The sequence below is a fragment of the Lithobates pipiens genome, unplaced genomic scaffold (assembly GCF_037356315.1).
Source record: "Lithobates pipiens isolate NorthernLeopardFrog02 unplaced genomic scaffold, aLitPip1_a1.2 Scaffold_18, whole genome shotgun sequence".
In the NCBI taxonomy this organism is placed as follows: domain Eukaryota; kingdom Metazoa; phylum Chordata; class Amphibia; order Anura; family Ranidae; genus Lithobates; species Lithobates pipiens.
The window spans coordinates 409,542,477-409,563,869 of NW_027507758.1; the positions used below are offsets into that span (position 1 = coordinate 409,542,477).

General features: G+C 42.1%; 1 protein-coding gene across 5 annotated transcripts in view; it reads right to left on the bottom strand.

The window, feature by feature from the left end:
• Positions 1–21,393, bottom strand: part of NAALADL2 (N-acetylated alpha-linked acidic dipeptidase like 2) — a 1,383,985-nt gene that overhangs the window by 9,862 nt on the left and 1,352,730 nt on the right. The window lies entirely within an intron of this gene.

Here is a 21,393-nt window from a genome sequence, read left to right on the forward strand (position 1 = left end):
GCTATATAACTCTTCCCATTTCTACCACTTTTATATAGTCAATATTACAATAATGTGCAAATCTACAGATATTCTTTTTCTATTATTCATCTAACCATAATCATTGGTATATTCCTGTACTACATTTATTGTTATTGTTATATATTTTTATACCTGTACCATCACTTTAATTGTTTTATACTCTGACCTTGCAAATAATAAAAGTCGTTTGTAAACAAAAAAAAAAGTCTACCACTGTTAGTATTGAGATGCTAGTTATTTATATATATTTTTTGCACTGTACTTACACAAGAACATACTTCATTCTTGTCTCAATACACTTGTCTTTGTCAATTGGCATTGCCATTTCTGTCAAATCAAATAGTCCTCTTCTTACGAATAATGAGATATGTGGGACTTCAGCTGAAGAGTGATGATGCTTTTCTGCTTATAGCTATATGCTGACAACATATTTGTCTAAATTTTACATACACATTACTCATTAATTTGTTAGGCTAGCTTGTTTTTACTGCCAGAACAAAGGACGTATACATACTAAATGATTTAAACATGATACAAAGTGTGTTTTCTTAGGATTACAGCATTAGAAAAAAATCTACATATATTTATAACAGACAGAATGAGGTACCCCTTGGAATACAAACTGTACAAACTATACAATGGGACCGAGGTGAAGTTATTTCAGGACCTCTCCCAGATAACCCTTATAAATAGGAGAGCCTTGGGGCCTTTATTGGATGCTCTGCGGGCTAGAAACATTCAGTACCTCTGGAAATTTCCTTTTGGATTATCTGCATCCACTAGGGGGCGCTCTGCCCTGCTTCGTACGCCAGAGGACCTCCAAGGTTTCTCGATCTCCCGAACATCGATCTCCCGGACTGGTATGCACTCTACTTCCCCGCGGAACCCTGGCTACTGGTTTCTCTCAACCCCTCACCGAAAGCTTCACGACAGAGATCCCACATACACAGACCGGGCCCTATGTCTCCGAGCACCCGCTCATCCCACCGCAACCTACACCAATGAAGCCCAGACTTCCTGCCATCTCTGCCTGTTAGATGGGAGATGTTGGAGGCCTAAAGACCGTCATACCTAACATAACCTACTGTGCGTGAGTATCCATCCCCACATGCCACCTTCACACCTTTTTATCCCACATGTACCTTTCATATTCTCCTATCCCCTGCCCCATAGCTGACATTTAACTTAATTGGATGCTCCACTATGCCTCTCTCCTCAATACCAAGCAAAGGAAGATACCAGACTTTCTTACCGCAGCTGCCTGAATGGACGCTAACGCTCTCTTACTTACCTGTCCAACATAAATGCAGCAGGACCTTATGCTCCTTACCTACACTGGTAGCAGCAGACCACTTACCACTGTCTGAAATTGCTCTTTTGCCCTAGCTGCCCTGCCCCTTCCTAACCCTTGCTGCAGAGCTGACCATGAGGGTGCTCGCCTCCTTCCTGACTCATGGCCTGGTTTTTAATGTACCGCAACACTGCCCAGTGCCACATGGGTTCCTCCACTCTATGATCTGACTGACATTGTTTTATTATCACCCCGACTGCTGGGGATGTTCTAAAGGACTGTCACTAAACTCAACTATAAGGAACTTGGAGCTACTGATTACACTCTGTTGATACGGCCGGGCAACCCCTGGAATCCTGAAGTTGGCTAGAGCACTTTAAAAGGCTTATACATTATACCAATAGGGCCATTCCCACACCTGCTATATGGCCACCTCAGCAGCTCCCTGACATAGCCTGATTATTTTGCTCTCAATGGTTTCCTGCTGAAATAACCAGGACTAAATAAGCTTCCACAGTTTTTTTTTGTCTTTTTCTTCCAGATAATTGCCTTTAATTCACCCTCAGTGCCTCTCCCTTTCCCTCCTCCCTGCTTCCCCCACCCCTGCTTCCCCCTCCTCCACCCTCCCCTTTCCCCCCTCTCTACCTTGCCCCCCTCCTGCCCTACTCCGTGCCTTCCCTTGTCCCTCCTTCCTCCTTGCTCCCTGCCCCCTCTTCCCCCCTCTACAACCCCCCATCCCCCGCTCCCATTGACCTACTTTCCCCTTCCTAATCTCTTCTTCCTTGCCCCCTTGTGGGGATTGGATCGATTGATTCCTTGTTTTATTGTTCCTTTTGATATTGCTGAAACTTTTTATTACAGGTTATGACAATATTGTATTTTGATCCATGGTTAACAAGATACAATGAATATGTTATAGTGTTCTCAATGTTTTTCTACTGTTTAAACTACGGTCTAGTTTTGTTTTCTGCTAGGGGTAGGCTCCCCATTCAACTACAGTCTATTGCACATAAGGTGCAAACCTATTACTCCTTTCTCGATCCCCGGACCCCTTACACCCAATCTGAGGTCCCCGCCTTTTCTACTACCCCCACACAGCAGGCCCTTTGGGACAAGGCTGACACCCCAGGCTTTCTTTTCCCCTCTTTTAGGTGGCTAGCTAAGTTATTCCCACCTCTGGGTTACTATTCTCTCCCTTTTCATTCGTCCTTTACACCCTCCTTACCCCCCTTCTCTCTTTATCTTTCTCATCTCCTCTTACCCCCTTGTTCCCTCCTACTCATCTTCTTCCTCCTCCCTTCCTCCCTTTTCCCACTCTGACCTCCCTCAGGTTTGGCCCGCACCTGCCCCCCTGGCGGACCCCCCACCTTGACTGGATATAACCGTCTGTACTCCCAGTCAAGATCCAGCACAATATCATGCAGCCCAAACCTGAAACGAACCCTCCCCTAACATTGAAATGCATATCTCTCAACGTGAAAGGCCTTAACTTCCCACAAAAGAGATCCCAAGTTCTGTCATTTCTTACCAAACTTAAATCACATTTAATTTTCCTCCAGGAGACCCATTTCCGGTCGGGCGCTATACCCAAATTATCCAAACACATATACTGCTCTGCCTTCCATGCCACAAACCCTGAAGACAAATCAAAAGGCGTCTCTATTCTCATTTCTAAATATGCAAATTTCCAAATGACAGACTCTCTAATAGACCCAGAGGGTAGGTTTGTTTTTCTTAAAGGGACATACGCCTCTAAACCAATAACATTGGCTAATATATATTGCCCCAATGACCACCAGGTTGCCTTTTACCAAAAAGTTTGTGAACTTCTGACCTCGTCTAATTCTCCTCTAAACCCCTTACTAGATACCTCCACGGGGACGTCTACTTTAACATATAGGGCGTTACAACAGTTTAAAACCCAACTTCAAACCTTAACCTTCCATAACACATGGAGAACTTTGTTTCCCTCAACCAAGGACTACACCTATCTATTCTGCCCCTCACCAAAAATACTCCAGGATTGGCTTCTTTTTTCTCTCCCAGGCAGACCTGCCTTTCCTACAACAATTCCCCATTGAACCAATGTTCCTATCTGACCACCACCCCATTACAGTCACACTTTCTTTCTCTGAAATGTGCCCCAGAACAAAAGTTTGGCGATTCAACCCCTCGCTACTCAAAGACCCAGCTGCTCTTGAACATGTACACTCACGTATCCGGCTGTACTTTGAGGAGAACTCAAGTCAGGACATTTTCCCGATTTTGCTCTGGGAAGCACACAAATGCGTGATTCGAGGCAAACTATTAGCCTTAACTGCAAAGGCCAAAAGGCTCCATCAGGAACATATTAACACCCTCTTGAAGCCAATTAGAATGCTAGAATTGTCCCACAAACAGACCCAAGCTCAAACTACCCTACATGAACTGACCAATACCTGTACCCTCCTTTTAGAGGAACTGGGTAAACGCACCAAAAGACGTTACATCCTTGGCCAGAGGATCTTCTACAAACATGGCAATAAATGTGGAGGCCTTCTGGCACGATCAGTACAATCCGCCAAACTGTCGTCCATCATCCACAACATTCGCAACTCGAGTGGTACCCTTCTAGCAAAGAATGAAGATATAGCCAAAGAATTTGAATGCTTCTATTCAAAACTCTACAATCGCCATCCTAATCAATCGACTCAGGCCTCCCTTGAAACGCGCAAGGCCCTTATTCAGGATTTCCTTTCCCAATGTAGTCCCAAACCCATTTCCTCCCAGCAAACACAAGCCTTGGAAAAGCACTTCTCCGCCATAGAATTAGAAGCTGCTTTAAAACAAATGAAAATAGGCAAAAGCCCGGGTCCCGACGGATTCACCCTCCGATATTATACAGCCTTCACGGAAATCTTTTCCCCAAGACTTCTTCATACCCTTAATGCTTTGTCAGACCCACAAGTGGTGGGATTTGGTGGGATTGCCCAAATCTTCAAACCTTCTGGAGGGAAGTTCATAGCTTAATCTTACAGATTACTGCATTCACCTTGACTACACGCCAGCACAGTTCCTTCTACACCACACATCCTTATCTAAAAAAAACTACTAGAAATCGCTTGCCATGCATATGGTCAATGCAGCTAGGTTATGCATTCCTACACACTGGCGTTCAACATGCATTCCGGTAGTCAGGGAGTGGTTCGCAAGAATTTCAAGAATCAAAGATATGGAGGAATTGATCCATATCTCACAGGAAAGAATGACCAAACTCTCATGTACTTGGGCCTGCTGGTCACATTTCATGACTACTGATAAGTACTGGCAATATGTAACCCCTGACTAAAATACTTACCTTTCGCAGGGTTGTGGGAAAACCACCCCCCGTCATCAGGGGCGGGCGTGGCACCATCCCTGTTCCCTATACCTATGCTAAACACCCATGGCTATTCCTTTTCCCCCTCTCCCCTCCCTTCTTTCTTCAACTTGACCCTCCCTCCCTCTATCCTCTCTCCTATACGCTCCTTTCTCTTATCCTTTTCCCTCTACTTTGCTATCTCCTTGAAGCAGGCACCCCCTTTTAGTCGCCTGCCACACCCTACCAAGCACCACTACAGTTAACTCCTGGACCAGGCTTGGAGTTGCAAACCCTCTCCTCTCGCCTTTTGCAGGGGGGGGGGGGGGACTTGGAGGGCGATGAAAGGTGAAAATGGCCCTCCACCCTTAGATTTCATTTCATTATTATAAACCGTTCCTGATCCTTGATTACAGCCCTGGTCAGGGCGCACCTACGGTATATCATCTCTATTTGTTATTGATTTGTTTTCTTGACCATAAGCTGTACCAATACAACTGTGTTAACCCACTTGTCTGTATCGATTGTTGTATTAAATAAAAACTTTATGGAAAAAAACATTTGTTTTGATCTTTCCTCCAGTTAGTTTGAGGTCATGTCCCCATGTTCTTGATTTTGGTTTCATATTGATAAATGATACAATGATAAATTCTAGATACATTATTGTTTGGGATGATGGCACCTTTTAACATTATACCACCATGGAGTTAAAAATATAAGATAATATTAATAATGTTGAATTTCGATGCAGAAGTACTATTTTAACTGCCTGAAACTCATGAACCTTATGAAAACATAAAAAAGGGGAATGCTGAAGGAGTGGTACATCAGTAAAACAGACTCAGTTCAACTTATGATTAGTCGTATAAAAAGTCTGTTCAGACATAAATGTAATATTCTTCTATGTATAGGTGACATGTAACTTAAAGCGGGGTTCCACCCTAAAGTGGAACTTCCGCTCATCTGAACCCTCCCCCCCTCCGGTGTCACAATTGGCACCTTTCTGGGGGAAGGGGGGTGCAGATACCTGTCAAAGACAGGTATTTACACCTACTTCCGGGCATAGACTCCCACGGCAGTGGGGAACTGGGAAGTGAAGCTGCAACGTTTCACTTCCTGATTCCCTCACTTAGAATGGTGGCGGCAGCAGCCGAGAGCCGAGCGATCGATCTGCCTCGGCTGCCGACATCGCTGGACCCTGGGACAGGTGAGTGTCCATTTATTAAAAGTCAGCAGCTGCAGTATTTGTAGCTGCTGGCTTTTAATATATTTTTTTCACAGTGAAATCCCTCTTTAACATAGGTATTTGCAAAAGTGATTTTTTAACTTGCTTCTTTTGTGCAGAGTGAATAGATTTCCATGATAAAAATGCTTTTAATTGATGAGTGAAACTATTAACACTAATATGTTTAGTGAATCTGTTTTGGGTGAAGTTGTCACAGATTAGAAGTGGTAGTATAAATATGGATTGACATTACATAGAATATTAACATTTTTAATTGTATATAACAGTAAATACTTATTTTGTTTTAGGTACCAGTGTAGTAAATATGGTTAAATCTGTCCTGATGATATGTCATTGCTTGCCTTTAGGATGCCTGTGGCTGTTATCTAGTCAAGCTGAAAATAAATGGGTTCCTTGCAAGGAATCACTGGGTACATAATACAAACTATAGTTGATTACCAAGATATAAAAAGACATGTTGAGAGTATACAGTGAGCAAGCCACTATATATATATATATATATATATATATATATATATATATATATATACACATTTTTTTTCTACAGTGCAGTTCTAGTTATAATATTATCATAACAATACCTTATAGCTGCATAGTCTGTATATTTATCAAAATAAGACAATAAAATAAATAAACAAGAATTTAATTTGATGGCTTAGACATATAAATGTAATAATTGATAGATTTTTATTATCTGTTGAATTTCTCCTCAAAAGTTTATAAGTAGGGTCCTTGAAATGCATCTCTCATTAGTCCACATACAAGTTAGGAAATATTATTCACAATGTTTTGTAGTAGGAATCATTTATTTCCAGATTATGAGTCTCTAGAGTTCTACACCTAAAATATATTAATATTTTAGAAAATCACTCCTGCCTACCTTACATTGCCCTTGGCATTCTTGTCCTCATTAAGAGGCTTAGCAAAACCCCACACAATATTGTAAGAAGGAGAAAAAATCTCAGTGATCATGTTTATCTGTAGGACCTTTTACCAATAGTTTTAGATTCACCATTTATTTTTGTCTGCACCTTCCCAGATAATATGTCTCTGGAAAACAGCTGTCATAAACCAGCTATGTCAGTCAAAATGTATTATTTTTTTTATTTTTTTTACACATTTACTTTTTGAAGCCATAAGTCTGTTTAATGTAAATTAGAAATTTCCTGGAGGGTTTTCCACACTGATGAACATTCAGAGCTTTAACTTGGGTGAAAATAAATTTAGCAAAGTTAACCTAGGTGCGAAACAACCTTTGCCCAGTCTCTCTCATGGGATCTGCATTACAAAGTACATCTATGCTGCAAAAAAGTTATTTGTAGCTTTGTTTGTCATTTGACTGCATTTAGAAATCCAAGAAATCCAAGACTGAATTTTATTAAATGTAGAATAAATAATATGTATTTATGAAGTGTAACACTGTTGCAACAGCAAACCTTTACTGTAAGCTATCTTCACTAGAGCAGCTGCAGCTGTTTAATTACCATTGTCAGGTGGTAGGTCTACACATTTCTGGATGAGTAAAAGTGTGCTAAATATAGAAATATAGCAAGAATATGACAGATCTCCATGGACCTAACTTGTGAAAATAAATCTAGCAGTGCTGTATATTTCATATAAGACAGGATTTGTCTACCTGTTCAGTTTGTTACTACAGTATTGATTTAACTTCCTTTTAAAATATCCAAAATGAATTGGGAAATTCCAGTTTTAGAAGGCATTTGTCTTTGCTAAGTATATACAGCTCTTGCTTTACAAAAATGTTTAAAATCTTAGTTAAAGCAGAGGTCCACCCTAAAGTGGACCTTCTGCTCATTGGAACCCCCCCCCCCCCCCTCCGGCGCCACAATTGGCACCTTTCAGGGGGGAGGGGGGTGCAGGTACCTGTACAGTACAGGTATCTGCACCCACTTCCGGCGTAGATTCTGCAGAAGGTACGCCCCTTTCCGCAGAATCCATGCCCCTTTCCGAAGGTCCCCCGCTGCCTGCTGGGAAACACACGGATCCCAGAGACAGCGGGGACCATCCTTATTGCGCACTGCGACTCGCGCATGCGCAGTAGGGAACCGGGAAATGAAGCCGAAAGGCTCCACTTCCTGCTTCCCATACCCAAGATGGCGGCGGCAGCACCCGAGAGACGATCGAGAGATCGGCTTCGGGTGCCGACATCGCGGGCGCGCTGGGCGGGTAAGTGTCCTTATTTTAAAAGTCAGCAGCTGCAGTATTTGTAGCTGCTGGCTTTAAAAAAAAAAAAAAAAAACGGCGCACTCCCGGCGGACTCCCGGCGGACTCCCGCTTTAACAGCATGCATTTAGTTAGTAGCAATATATTTTGCAGCTTGAATAACAATATGTTGCAAGATGTTACCACTACATGGTAACTGTTTAGCAAGTTTAACCACTTCAGCTCCGGACCAATAAACACCTTAAGGACCAGAGGTCTTTTTGCAATTTCGCACTGCGCTGCTTTAACTGGTAATTGCGCGGTCATGCAATATTGCACCCAAACGAAATTTGCGTCCTTTTCTTCCCACAAATAGAGCTTTCTTTTGATGGTATTTGATTGCCTCTGCGATTTTTTTTTTTTGCGATATAAATGGAAAAAGAGCGAAAATTTTGAAAAAAAAAAGATATTTTCTTCTTTTTGTTATAAGAAAAATCGAATAAACTAAATTTTAGTCATACATTGAGGGCAAAATTTATTTAGCCACATGTCTTTAGTAAAAAAAATGTCAATAAGCGTATATTTTTTGGTTTGCGCAAAAGTTATAGCGTCTACAAACTAGAGTACATTTTCTGGAATTTACACAGCTTTTAATTTATGACTGCCGATCTCATTTCTTGAGGTGCTAAAATGGCAGGGCAGTACAAATCCCCCCCAAATGACCCCATTTTGGAAAGTAGACACCCCAAGGAAATTGCTGATGGGTATGTTGAGCCCATTGAATATTTATTTTTTTTGTCCTAAGGGATTGAATAATGACACTAAATGATATATTGCTCACACATGCCATGGTTATATGTGGAATTGCACCCCAAAATATATTCCGCTACTTCTCCCGAGTATGGCGATACCACGTGTGTGGGACTTTTTGGGAGTCTAGTCGCGCACGGCACCCCGAAAACCAATCACCACCTTCAGGATTTCTAAGGGTGCAAATTTTTGATTTAACTCCTCACTACCTATCACAGTTTCGAAGGCCATAAAATGCCAAAATAGCACAAAACCCCCCAAAATGACCCCATTTTGGAAAGTAGACACCCCAAGCTATTTACTGAGAGGCATGTTGAGTCCATGGAATATTTTATATTTTGCCACAAGTTGCGGGAATATTACAAACTTTTTTTTTTTTGCACCAAGTTGTCACTAAATGATATATTGCTCACACATGCTATGGGCATATGTGAAATGACACCCCAAAATACATTCTGCTGCTTCTCCCGAGTACGGGGATACCACATGTGTGGGACTTTTTGGGAGTCTAGTCGCGCACGGCACCCCGAAAACCAATCACCACCTTCAGGATTTCTAAGGGTGCAAATTTTTGATTTAACTCCTCACTACCTATCACAGTTTCGAAGGCCATAAAATGCCAAAATAGCACAAAACCCCCCCAAATGACCCCATTTTGGAAAGTAGACACCCCAAGCTATTTACTGAGAGGCATGTTGAGTCCATGGAATATTTTATATTTTGCCAAAAGTTGCGGGAATATTACAAACTTTTTTTTTTTTTGCACAAAGTTGTCACTAAATGATATATTGCTCACACATGCTATGTGCAGAAGTCAAATTACACCCCAAAATAAATTCTGCTGCTTCTCCCGAGTACGGGGATACCACATGTGGGGGACTTTTTGGGAGCCTAGCCACGTACGGGACCCCGAAAACCAAGCACTGCCTTCCGGATTTGAATATAAAATGCTATAAAAAACAAACTAACCAGAGTCACCCGTAACACTTATACGGTGATCAGTGGTGAAAGGGTTAACTAGGGGCAATCAGGGGGTTCAAATTTTTATTAGGTAGTATATGGGGGTCCCTGGCGCTATATAAAAACCTGACGGGGAACCTAAATAACTAACTGGCTAACCAGCGTCACCAGTGACACTTATACTGTGATCGCTGGTGAAAGGGGGTGAAAGGGTTAACTAGCAGCAATCAGGGGGTTAAAACCATTATTGGGTAGTATATCGGGGTACCTAGCGCTATAAAAACCTGGCGGTGAACCTAAAAAAATAACTAGCTACCTAGCGACACTAGCGACACTGATGCAGCGTTCAGAAAAATTATCGCTTAGTGACACTGGCAAAAGGGGGTGAAAGGGTTAACTAGCGGAAATCAGGGGGTTAAAACCATTATTGGGTAGTATATCGGGGTACCTAGCGCTATAAAAACCTGGCGGTGAACCTAAAAAAATAACTAGCTACCTAGCGACTGTAGCGACACTAATGCAGCGATCAGTAAAACGATCGCTTAGTGACACTGGCAAAAGGGGGTGAAAGGGTTAACTAGCGGCAATCAGGGGGTTAAAACCATTATTGGGTAGTATATCGGGGTACCTAGCGATATAAAAACCTGGCGGTGAACCTAAAAAAATAACTAGCTACCTAGCGACACATGCAGCGATCAGAAAAATGATCGCTTAGTGACACTGGCAAAAGGGGGTGAAAGGGTTAACTAGCGGCAATCAGGGGGTTAAAAACATTATTGGGTAGTATATCGGGGTACCTAGCGCTATAAAAACCTGGCGGTGAACCTAAAAAAATAACTAGCTACCTAGCGACTGTAGCGACACTAATGCAGCGATCAGAAAAACGATCGCTTAGTGACACTGGCAAAAGGGGGTGAAAGGGTTAACTAGCGGCAATCAGGGGGTTAAAAACATTATTGGGTAGTATATCGGGGTACCTAGCGCTATAAAAACCTGGCGGTGAACCTAAAAAAATAACTAGCTACCTAGCGACACTAGCGACACATGCAGCGATCAGAAAAATGATCGCTTAGTGACACTGGCAAAAGGGGGTGAAAGGGTTAACTCTAGGGGCAATCAGGGGGTTAAATCTTTATTGGGGGGTGATAGGGGGCTACCCTGGACCTAACACTAACTGTCCTGACAGTTTTTACTGTCACAACTGACACTGAATGCATTGATCAGTAAAGAAATGATCAATGCAATCAGTGACACTGTGACTGGGGGGGGAGGGGGGGCGGGGGGGGGATCGGGGGACGATCGGGGGGGGGATCGGGGGGGTTTGTGTGCCTGTGTGTACCTACATGTCAGTGTAGTGTTGGTGCACACTTACTTTTACTGTTCTCCTCGTAGTCCGGTCAAAAAGACCGCCCCGAGGAGAATGACATCACTTCCTCCTTCCTGTGTAAACAATACACAGGGGAGGAAGCTTCTCATTGGCCAGGAGCGATCCAGAGGGGGTGGCCGAAAACCAACGGCCATCCCCTCATCACGGAGCGCTCCTGGACCGAATCGGACCGCCGTAACCAGCGGGAGGGGGTCCGATCGGACCCCCCACCCGCTGGAAGGCAATCACGTGGATGTACGTGATTATGCCTGCCTGTGCCATTGTGCTGACGTACAATGGCAATACGGCGGTCCTCAAGTGGTTAATGACAAAAATGAAAATATTTACTTAATATGTAGTTCTTTAAATTAAAGCGGGGTTCCACCCTAAAGTGGAACCTCCGCTGATCGGAACCCTCCCCCCCTCCGGTGTCACAACTGGCACCTTTCAGGGGGGTGGAGATACCTGTCAAAGACAGGTATTTACACCCACTTCTGGGCATAGACTCCCGTGGGAGTCTACTCCATTTCCTGTCCTGCCGCGCTGTCTGCTGGGACACACACGGGTCTCAGAGACAGCGCAGAGAATTCCTATTGCGCTGCACGACTCGCGCATGCGCAGTAGGGAACCGGGAAGTGAAGCCGATTCGCTTCACTTCCTGATTCCCTCACCTAGAATGGTGACGGCAGCAGCCGAGAGCTGAGCGATCGATCGGCCTCGGCTGCCGGCATCGCTGGAACCCGGGACAGGTGAGTGTCCATTTATTAAAAGTCAGCAGCTGTAGTATTTATAGCTGCTGGCTTTTAATTTTTTTTATTTTGGTGGAATCCCTCTTTAATTCTACTTTTTATGTTTACATTTCAATGTACATGTCTTGACTTAATTTTATTGAACACCATTCACAAAATAAGGCACTAAGCAAATGGCATCAGTTGTGCTGTAATAATATCTCTACAAGCACAATGTTCATACTTGTTATCACGTTTAGGCAAGAGTTAGGACTATGTCCTTTATCAAAATATATCCTCTGCAAGTACAATATTCTGTTTTTTGATAATGTGAGTTATACGTTAACTTCAGATGAAAAAACAAACAAAAACATTTTATTTTCATCCTATAAAGCTTTATTCACACCTAAGCTATTTTGTACAATGCAATGAACTAATACTGAAAAACATCATCAAGCATAAGGGCATTAAACTGTATGTTTATAAAGAACATTCACCAGCTGTACATTTTCTAGTCATAGTTCCTGTATTTATGGTAAGCAGTAAATGTGCATTCAAAAAGGAAAGGCTGGAATACAAGGCATGTATACTGATATTTTGACAACAAGAAGGGCAGTGGGTGTAGGCATTGCCTTCAACATTGGGATGGGGTAAGCATTTGAAAGGGGTTTTATTAAAAAGCAGCAACCATCCTAAACCACTGGACTGAATGCTTTGGATGATATAAAATCCCAGCATTTCTTATTGAGTAAATAAACATATGAACATATCCCACCACAAATAATCTTATGCCGCGTACACACAATCAGATTTTCCGACAACAAAACTGTGGATTTTTTCCGAAGGATGTTGGCTAAAACTTGTCTTGCATACACACAGTCACACAAATGTTGGCCCAAAATTCTGAATGTGAGAATGCGGTGATGCACAACAAGTACGACAGGACTATAAAAAAGAAGTTCAGTAGCCAGCACGCCACCCTTTGGGCTCCTTCTGCTAATTTCGTGTTTATCTCGTGTTAGTAGAAGTTTGGTGAGAGACGATTCGTGCTTTTCAGCCTCGTGCTTTTCAGGTCATTTCTGCTTTTTAGTTTGTGCTTATGGGTTCGTATCTGTTCTTCAGTATGTGTTGTCAGTTTGTTTCTGTCTTTCAGTGCATTCTGTTTATAGTTTTCTTCTGTTTTTCAGTGCATTCTTGTCCGCTCTTTTCTGAATTTCAGCTCGTTCTTCTCAGGTCCTTTCTGATTTTCAGTGCATTCTGTTAGTTCGTTCTGACCAGCCGACCATTTTCTAGCCATGTTGCAGTTAAGTTCTCATCGGAGAGCTTGTGCCATTGTTGGGCTTGGTGTTGGAGTTCTTGCTTTGACCCAAGTCCAGTCCATGAACAGAGGGAGGAGTTCATGGACCAAGAATTGGTTGCTTCAGCATGACCAAATCTCTCACATGCTTTTGCTGTGGGAGATCCAGGATAATAATCCTGATGATTTCAGGAATTATCCCTGGATGAAGGACCCCATTTTTCACCATCTGTTGGCTTTGCTGTCCCCTTATATTATGAAGCAGGACACCTGAATGCGGCAAGCCATAACTCCCGAACAGAGGCTCGTCACCACCTTGCAGTACTTGGCGATGGGGAGAAGTCTCCAGGATATTAAGTTCATGACCGGGATCTCCCCCTCAGGCTCTGGGAATCATTATTCCAGAGACCTGTTCTGCCATAATTCATTCATTTATGTATTTAATGTTTGCTAATGTATTGTATTTATTCCATCATTCCATAATTACCATGATTGTAATATGCTGTGAATGCCCTCTTTGTCCTCATGCATGCAGTAAGCTTTTAATGCTCCTTTTTTGTCCTTCATGCATATTTGTCTTCACTAACCTCCCCAGCATGCTATCCTGGGTCCTTAAATTCAGGCAGAGTGCAAGAGGCTTTTTTTGGGGGGTAAAACTCATTTGGAACCCTCCCATCCCCCCCAACCGCTAAGTCAACTGATACCAATACCAATACTCTATCTGCTGACTTTACCAAACCCATACACACTATACCTACCTCTTTTTTTGTCATATTTATGGATGAATTCACCAAAGCATGTAGTGCAAGGGCCTGCCTGAATAATTTAAAATGGTACTGTTTCAAATTTTGTTCTCCTATTATCTTGATGGGTAATTTCAGAATGTAAAAAAAATCAATTTTACTTTGCTTCAATTTGTACAGTGTGTATTCATATTTTTGAATTATGAAACTTCTTACTTGTCCAGTGGGCTGCCAATAGTGTAAGTAAGGAGGGGCTGGCCAATAGTAACACACATTATTTATGCATTCAGCTTTCAATGAAGAGGAGACGGTTACCTGTCCAAAACATCTCCCCCCCCACCAATTTTTTTTTTTACAATGGACCATCAGAGGAAGTGAGGAATCTGATAAGTGGACTTTATTCTTTTGTCTATAAAGTCTAATTTCAATAAATTTTCTACTTATATTGGCCAAGAATGTTTTGTGTCTAATCTGCTTGCAATGTTATGTGCAAAAGTACTTTTTTTTCTTGTTTGACTCCACAGTTTCCTTCCAACCCACAGGAATGGCAGACTGTGGCCTCCCAATTTGCCCAGCAGTGGGACTTTCCCAACTGTGGTGGGGTAATAGATGGGAAACACATCCACATTGTCCCACCCCCCAACTCAGGGTCGTACTATTATAACTATGAAGGGTATAGTAGTATTGTCATGTTGGTGACTTATGAATTCCTCTATGTGGACGTTGGAGGAATGGCCAGATGTCGGATGGTGGAGTCTTCGCCCAGACGGAGTTCTACAGATGTCTCCAGAATAGCAACTTGGGCTTGTCACTTCCAGAAGACAACGTGTCAGGCCTCCCATTCATCTTTGTGGCAGATGAAGACTCTGCACTGGGGGACCAACTTATGAGGCCATTCCCTATGAGGACCCTCACCCTGGACCAGAGGGTTTTTAATTACCGGCTGGTCAGAGCCAGAAGAGTGGTTGAAAATGACTTTGGCATGATAGCCAGCCCGTTCCACCTATTCCTTGCTGCAATCAATATGGTGGAAAATAAACTAAACGACACCATTCTTTCCTGCTGCATTTTGTACAATTTTTTAAAGAAAAAATGCAGCCAACTATCTGGCTTCAGTTCCGACTGAGGCTGGCTCACTGGAACCAAACCTGATGGCAATCATGGCTTGCCCCCCCAAAGCACCGAAGTATGGCAAAGCTATGTGGAGTACTTTGCGGGGAGGGGGGCAATTGATATGCCAGATACTGTTTAAAAACTGTGGAAAATAAATTTGTTGTTAAATTGAAAGTGCAATTGTACTGCAAAGTGGATTTTCCTTTAGTAAATAACCCCCATTGTCACTGTAACTACACCAACTTACTCTGGCATTGAGCATTGAAAAAAGAAGCTACGCACTGTTGAGTATAAAACATTTTACTCCAAGCACATTCACATGTGCATTACAAAAGTTTTTTTTTTTAACAAATCAACATCTTTGCTGTATAACATTTTATGTTTGATAGTATTTTTGGTTAAACAGGCATGTTTAAAACCATAACATACACAACTCAGGAACTTACAAAGTTCAACTTTGATAAATTGAAGGCCAGATCATACATTAGTATGTCAAAACTGTGTTGATCTTGCCTTCATCAGATGGGGTGATGTCACCCCTGTGAAAGCCAAATTTTGACTATGCACACAAATTGGGAGTGAAAATGTGGATTTACCTCCTGATCCCATGCCTAATGACAACATGTGCCAGCTCCCATAATGGGGGATCAATGGATGCGTTTCAGTTTTTTTTTTAACAAACCAACATCTTTGGTGTATAACATGTATATGTGACAGTCTATAACCTTTTTTGTGGCTAAACAGGCATGTTTAAAACAATAACATACACATCCACAACTCAGGAAATTACAATGTTCAACTTTGATAAAGTGAAGGCAATATGAGACAATAGTATTTCAAATTGTGTTAATTTTGCCTTCATCAGATGGGTTGATGTCACCCCTGTAAAAGCCAAATTTTGAATATGCACATAAATTGGTACTCAAAAATGTGGATTTCCATCATGATCCCATGCCTAAAATGTGTGTCTTTTCCCTACATCTATTTTTCTAAAACCACAAAACACTCAGTGTGTCAACATGTGCTAGATCCCATTGTGGGGAATCAATGGACGTGTTTCGGGGGTGCAACCCCTTCATCTCATCTATTTTAGTTTGCGAGGAAGGGGTTGCACCCTCAAACACATTCATTGATATTCCATGATGGCTGATAGCACATGTTGACACACTGTGTGCATTTTCAAAATTTGGCTTTTAAATTACTTTAAAATGTATATAAAAACTTAAAAAATAACTATTATTTTCTCCCCTATGTGAATACAAAAAAGGTATACTTAGCACACAGATACTTGAGGCAAGAAATAGGAATATGAAACATTGCTTGGAAGTGTTGTCCAATTCTCTATTTTGGTTGAGTTCCAAGCTGAAGACATGATTTTTTTCCCTTCCTAAAGCTGGAATACTTACCTGTTTTCTTAAAGCTTCACACATAAAAAGACCCCTAGTATCCACTGAAGCACATGCGTTGGACACCATAAAAAGGGTGTTCTGGTGTCCCACACTGAGTGTCCTCTCCTTACAGTAAATCAAGTTTGCAGTTCATTATATATACAAACACATCTAGACAACAATGTACTAGACTTCTTTTCATACAAATAGGCATGAAGAAATGTAGTTAACCTGCATCTGCCAAAAACGTTGTATTAGTGGTCGAACAAACAATGATTAATATGAATGATTACTGTGCCCACGAACCTCAAACTTGCCGATTTAAACTGTACAACAGTAAAGAAAAGCACATGGAACAGCACGAAAGTAATAATAATAATAGGAACAGATGACAAATACTTACTTTTTAGAAGCACTTTCCTGATCCCTCTGTACTGATCGTGCTCCCTCAATTTCAGGTCTGACCAGCGTTTCCTCAATTGCTTCGTGGATCACCGTACTCCAACATTTCTGTGCAGACTTCTCACAGCTTTAGTCATGATATTGGCCTTTCTCACATTTGGGTTTGGGTAAGGTCCATACTTCCCATCATAATCTGCCCTCTTCAAGATGTCCACCATCTCCACCATCTCTACAAAGGACATATCTAAGGCCTTATATCTCCTCCTGGATTGGGAACTGCCTTGCTCTGGGCTGTCCTCCTCGTTGCTGCCCTCTGCATGCACCTGCTCTGTCTCCGCCATGTTCTCTCCCACTGCGCCAAAAGAGAAGGGGCAGGGAATACACTAGAAAGAAGGTCAGAGGTGGAGTTCCACGCACACGCAGTGTATATAAAGCATAACACGCGTGTGTCATACATATGATCTGTGAGTGGAGCACGGAGTAGCGTAAATGAAGGTACAATTTTAACCACTTCCCGACTGGCGCACAATGATTTACGTCGGCAGAATGGCACGGGCAGGCAAATTGGCATACAGGTACGTCCATTTGAAATTGCCACCCTGCCATCGCGCATGCACCGCCGGCGGTGCACACGCGTGCCGGTCAGGACAACCGTGAGTCTGGTCACAGGTCCCGTGGACTCGATCACCGTGGGGATACCCACGATCATCTCACGGGGAGGCTGAACGGGGAGATGCGGAAGTAAACAGCATCTCCCCGTTCTGCCTAGCAACTCCCTGTGATTGGAGCAGAGATCAGTGTTCACTAACACACAGCCCAGCCCCCCACAGTTAGTAACACTCCCCTAGGACACACTTAACCCCTACACTGCTACCCATTGGTTAACCCCTTCACTGCCAGTGCTATTTACACAGGAATCAGTGCATTTGTATAGCACTGATTGCTGTCTAAATGACAATGGTCCCAAAAATGTCTGATGTGTCCACCATAATTTCACAGTCACAATAAAAATCGCTTATCGCCACCATTACTAGTAAAAAAAAATGTATAAAAATGCCATAAAACTATCCCCTATTTTGTAAACGTTATACATTTTGCACAAACCAATCAATAATCGCTTATTGCGATTTTTTTTACCAAAAATATGTAGAATAATATGTATCGGCCTAAACTGAGGAAAAAACATTTTTTATATATTTTTTGGGGATATTTATTTTAGCAAAAATGTAAAAATAATGCATTTTTTTCAAAATTATCGCTCTTTTTTTGTTTATAGTGCAAAAAATAAAAACCGCAGGGGTGATCAAATACCACCAAAAGAAAGTTCTATTTGTGGGAAAAAATGGACGTAAATTTTGTTTGGGAGCCATGTCGCATGACCACACAATTGTCAGTTAAAGTGACGCAGTGCTGAATCACAATAAGTGGTCTGGTCTTAAGCCAGCAAAATGGTCTGGTCTGAAAGTGATTAACTTGGGGCATCAGTGGTTAGTGGCCTATATTGCTTATAGATTGAGGCCTATATTGGGACAAGATTAGGAGAGTTTAGCCTGATATTAGGATCTTGTGTTGTGTCTTGAAGAGAAAATGGATACAGACTTCCTGCCAAACTTCATAGACAGGTACAGGGAGCTACCATGTATCTGGCAAGTCAAAAACAGTGATTACTCCAACAAGCTAAAGAGGAAGGCAGTGCTGGAGAAACCATTGGAATTGGTAAAGCCAGTGACTCCCACAGCAGACATCACCTATTTGAAGGTCAAAATTGATGGCCTGAAGAGCACATATGATAGGAAGCACAAGAAGGTCCAGGATTCCATGAGATCAGGAGCATCAGCAGATGGCGTTTATGTCCCTAGGCTGTGGTACTACAACCGACTGCACTTTTTGTCAGACCAGAGTGAACCCAGACCATCGCTCTCAACCCTTCCTTCCACACCAGATGAGGCTTCAGATATCCAACCTGGGCCTTCCACACAGGAATATGTGGAGGAACCCAACTTGAGCCAGGTATAGCATTGTTCATTACATTTTTATCCAAAAATATGTTGATGTTAACTAGATGCTATTATTGATCACTAATTTCTGATTTAACAAAGTGGTTTACCTATTAATAGACAATAGTAGCCAAAAATGATTGGGACAAGAATGAAGAATTCTGGGGTCAGAATGGATAGTCTTTTCAATTTGTTGACATTCAATTTGCAACAGTCATGAGCTCAAAATTGTGTGCGATTGATGATCAAAAACCTAAAACTATGTAGCATTTTCATACACAGGAAAGTCTCAGCTAGGAGGAGGCCAGCTTGTAAACTGGAATGAATGGAGGAGGGCCAATGCCTCCCTAAACAAGGGGATGAAGGGCCAACTCACAACTAAAAGCCATGTGTGTGAGTTGGACCATACTCCTCCACCATCTCCAGCAATACCACCACCACCTCTAGCAACACCACCTCAGCAGTCTGGAAGGAAGTGCGGAGGGAAGTGTTTAGAGTGATGGCCTGGGTTTGGTGTGGTCTGATCTGGCAAAAGACGCAGGCTGTTGTAAGACCACAGCCTCGGGACATATATGTCATCTGCTGCTGCTCCAGATCTCTCGAAGTCCTGGACCGGATTAAGCTCCCTATTAAATGGTTACCAATTTTTCCTGTCAAATAATTAATGTCTGCCCTGGGTTACAAAGGCTTCACCAATTCTAACTGTTTCTCCAGTGTTGCCTTCCTTTTTATTTTGTTAAGGCCCCTATTAAATTTCAAATTTTTGTTTTGACAAATACTTGGCTATGTGTTTTACTTCAGGCAGGTAAATTTCAAAAATACAATGTCAAATTAATAAGGGTCACCAATGTTGTATCTCTTTGCGGTTAAAAAAAATACAAGAAAATAATGGTGTTGTGGTAACTTGACACACAAAACCACAAAAATATTAGGAAGATCACTACATAAAAACAAGATTATTCTGGAGATCTAGAGAAAAGAAAAAAAATATTCTGGAGATCTGCAAAAAAAAAAGGAGATCACTAGAAAAAATATATATATTCTGGAGAGCTTGAGAAAAAAAAACAACAAAAACAAAGATTATGCAGGAGCTCTAGAGAAATAATAAAAAATCAGTTTGCGAGAACTGTGTTTTAATATCAGCAGCAAAGCAACTTTATTATTCTAGCATTCTAAAGAAGAAAAGGATGCGCTGCATTGAAAGATTTAAAAATTTGCAGCGTGACAAATGTGCTATCTCCATTATGAGCGCTAGTTTTACGAGACCAAGTGTTTTTGGATCGTACTTGGTTCTAAGCATGCGTGGATTTTGTTGTAAGGACTTGTGTACACATGATCGGACTTTCCGACAACAAAGTTTTTTTCCGACAACAAACATTTGTGGGTGGAAATTCCAACAGCAAATGTTCGATGGAACATACACATGGTCAAACTTTCCGACAACAAGCTCACATCGAACATTCCCTGTCGGAAAATCCGATCGTGCGTACACAGCTTCAGATCTTATAAATATATAATTTCATGCTATCACCCGCTCTGGTGGCTGTGACATTCCAAAGGATCAGCAGGTGTGTTTTCTTGCCTTCACTGGATATGCGTGGAAACTTTGGGGGCCACACATGCCTTTTGACACACCCACCCCTGCCCCCATACGCTGGTGATGGCGGGCTTTGGGGTGGAACTAGACTGCAGGGACCATCTGGATACAGATATATGCATGAAGACAGAGTTCTCTCTTTAGTGTGATTGCTGGTCAGCATATGTTGGAGCAGGGAGACATATGTTTAATGGACCAAAGGTAATTCTCCATCTTTGAGACTTTCTGATCTGGCTTGGTTTGGAGTAATTACAGCTTACTATATCATTACTTTTTGCAGTATGGTCTTAGGGGGGAGGGGGGCATTTCTAGCAGAATTGCTTTCCATTTAACCCATCCGCTTGCAATACATTTGCCTTCATGTATATGTGTAGATTTAACTGGTACGTAACTGATTTGGGGATGGATTTCATCTAATTAACCCTTAGATACAGTATATATGGCTCTATGGATGTAAACCCTTACAGGACACTTTTTGCTACAGGTAAGCCTATAATAAGGCTTACCTGTATCTACCCAGGATATCTCCTAAACCTGCACGGTTTAGGACATATCCCTTGTAGTTGCATGTGCTGGCATCATCGGCACTTGCACACTGAAGAAAACTGTACATGCCGTTTACTTCAGTGAGTGTGTCATTACAGGCGGCTCCCGCATGCATTCGCGGGAGTGATGTCATCGCAGCTCTGACCAATCACAGAGCCGGAGCCATGATACCCAGAAGTAACCCCTGGGAGTGATGTCACCGGCCGGTGCTGTGTACGGGCACCACAGCGAGGGCTTCAATATCAGGTGAGTATTACATAATGAGATGGTATGCTATGCATACTAGCTCATTATGCCTTTGTCTTGCAGGTGTTCGTTTTTTTTCTTTCAAAGTGGGTTTACAACCACTTTAATACATACTTTATCTATATTTTTTTTTATTCTTTTT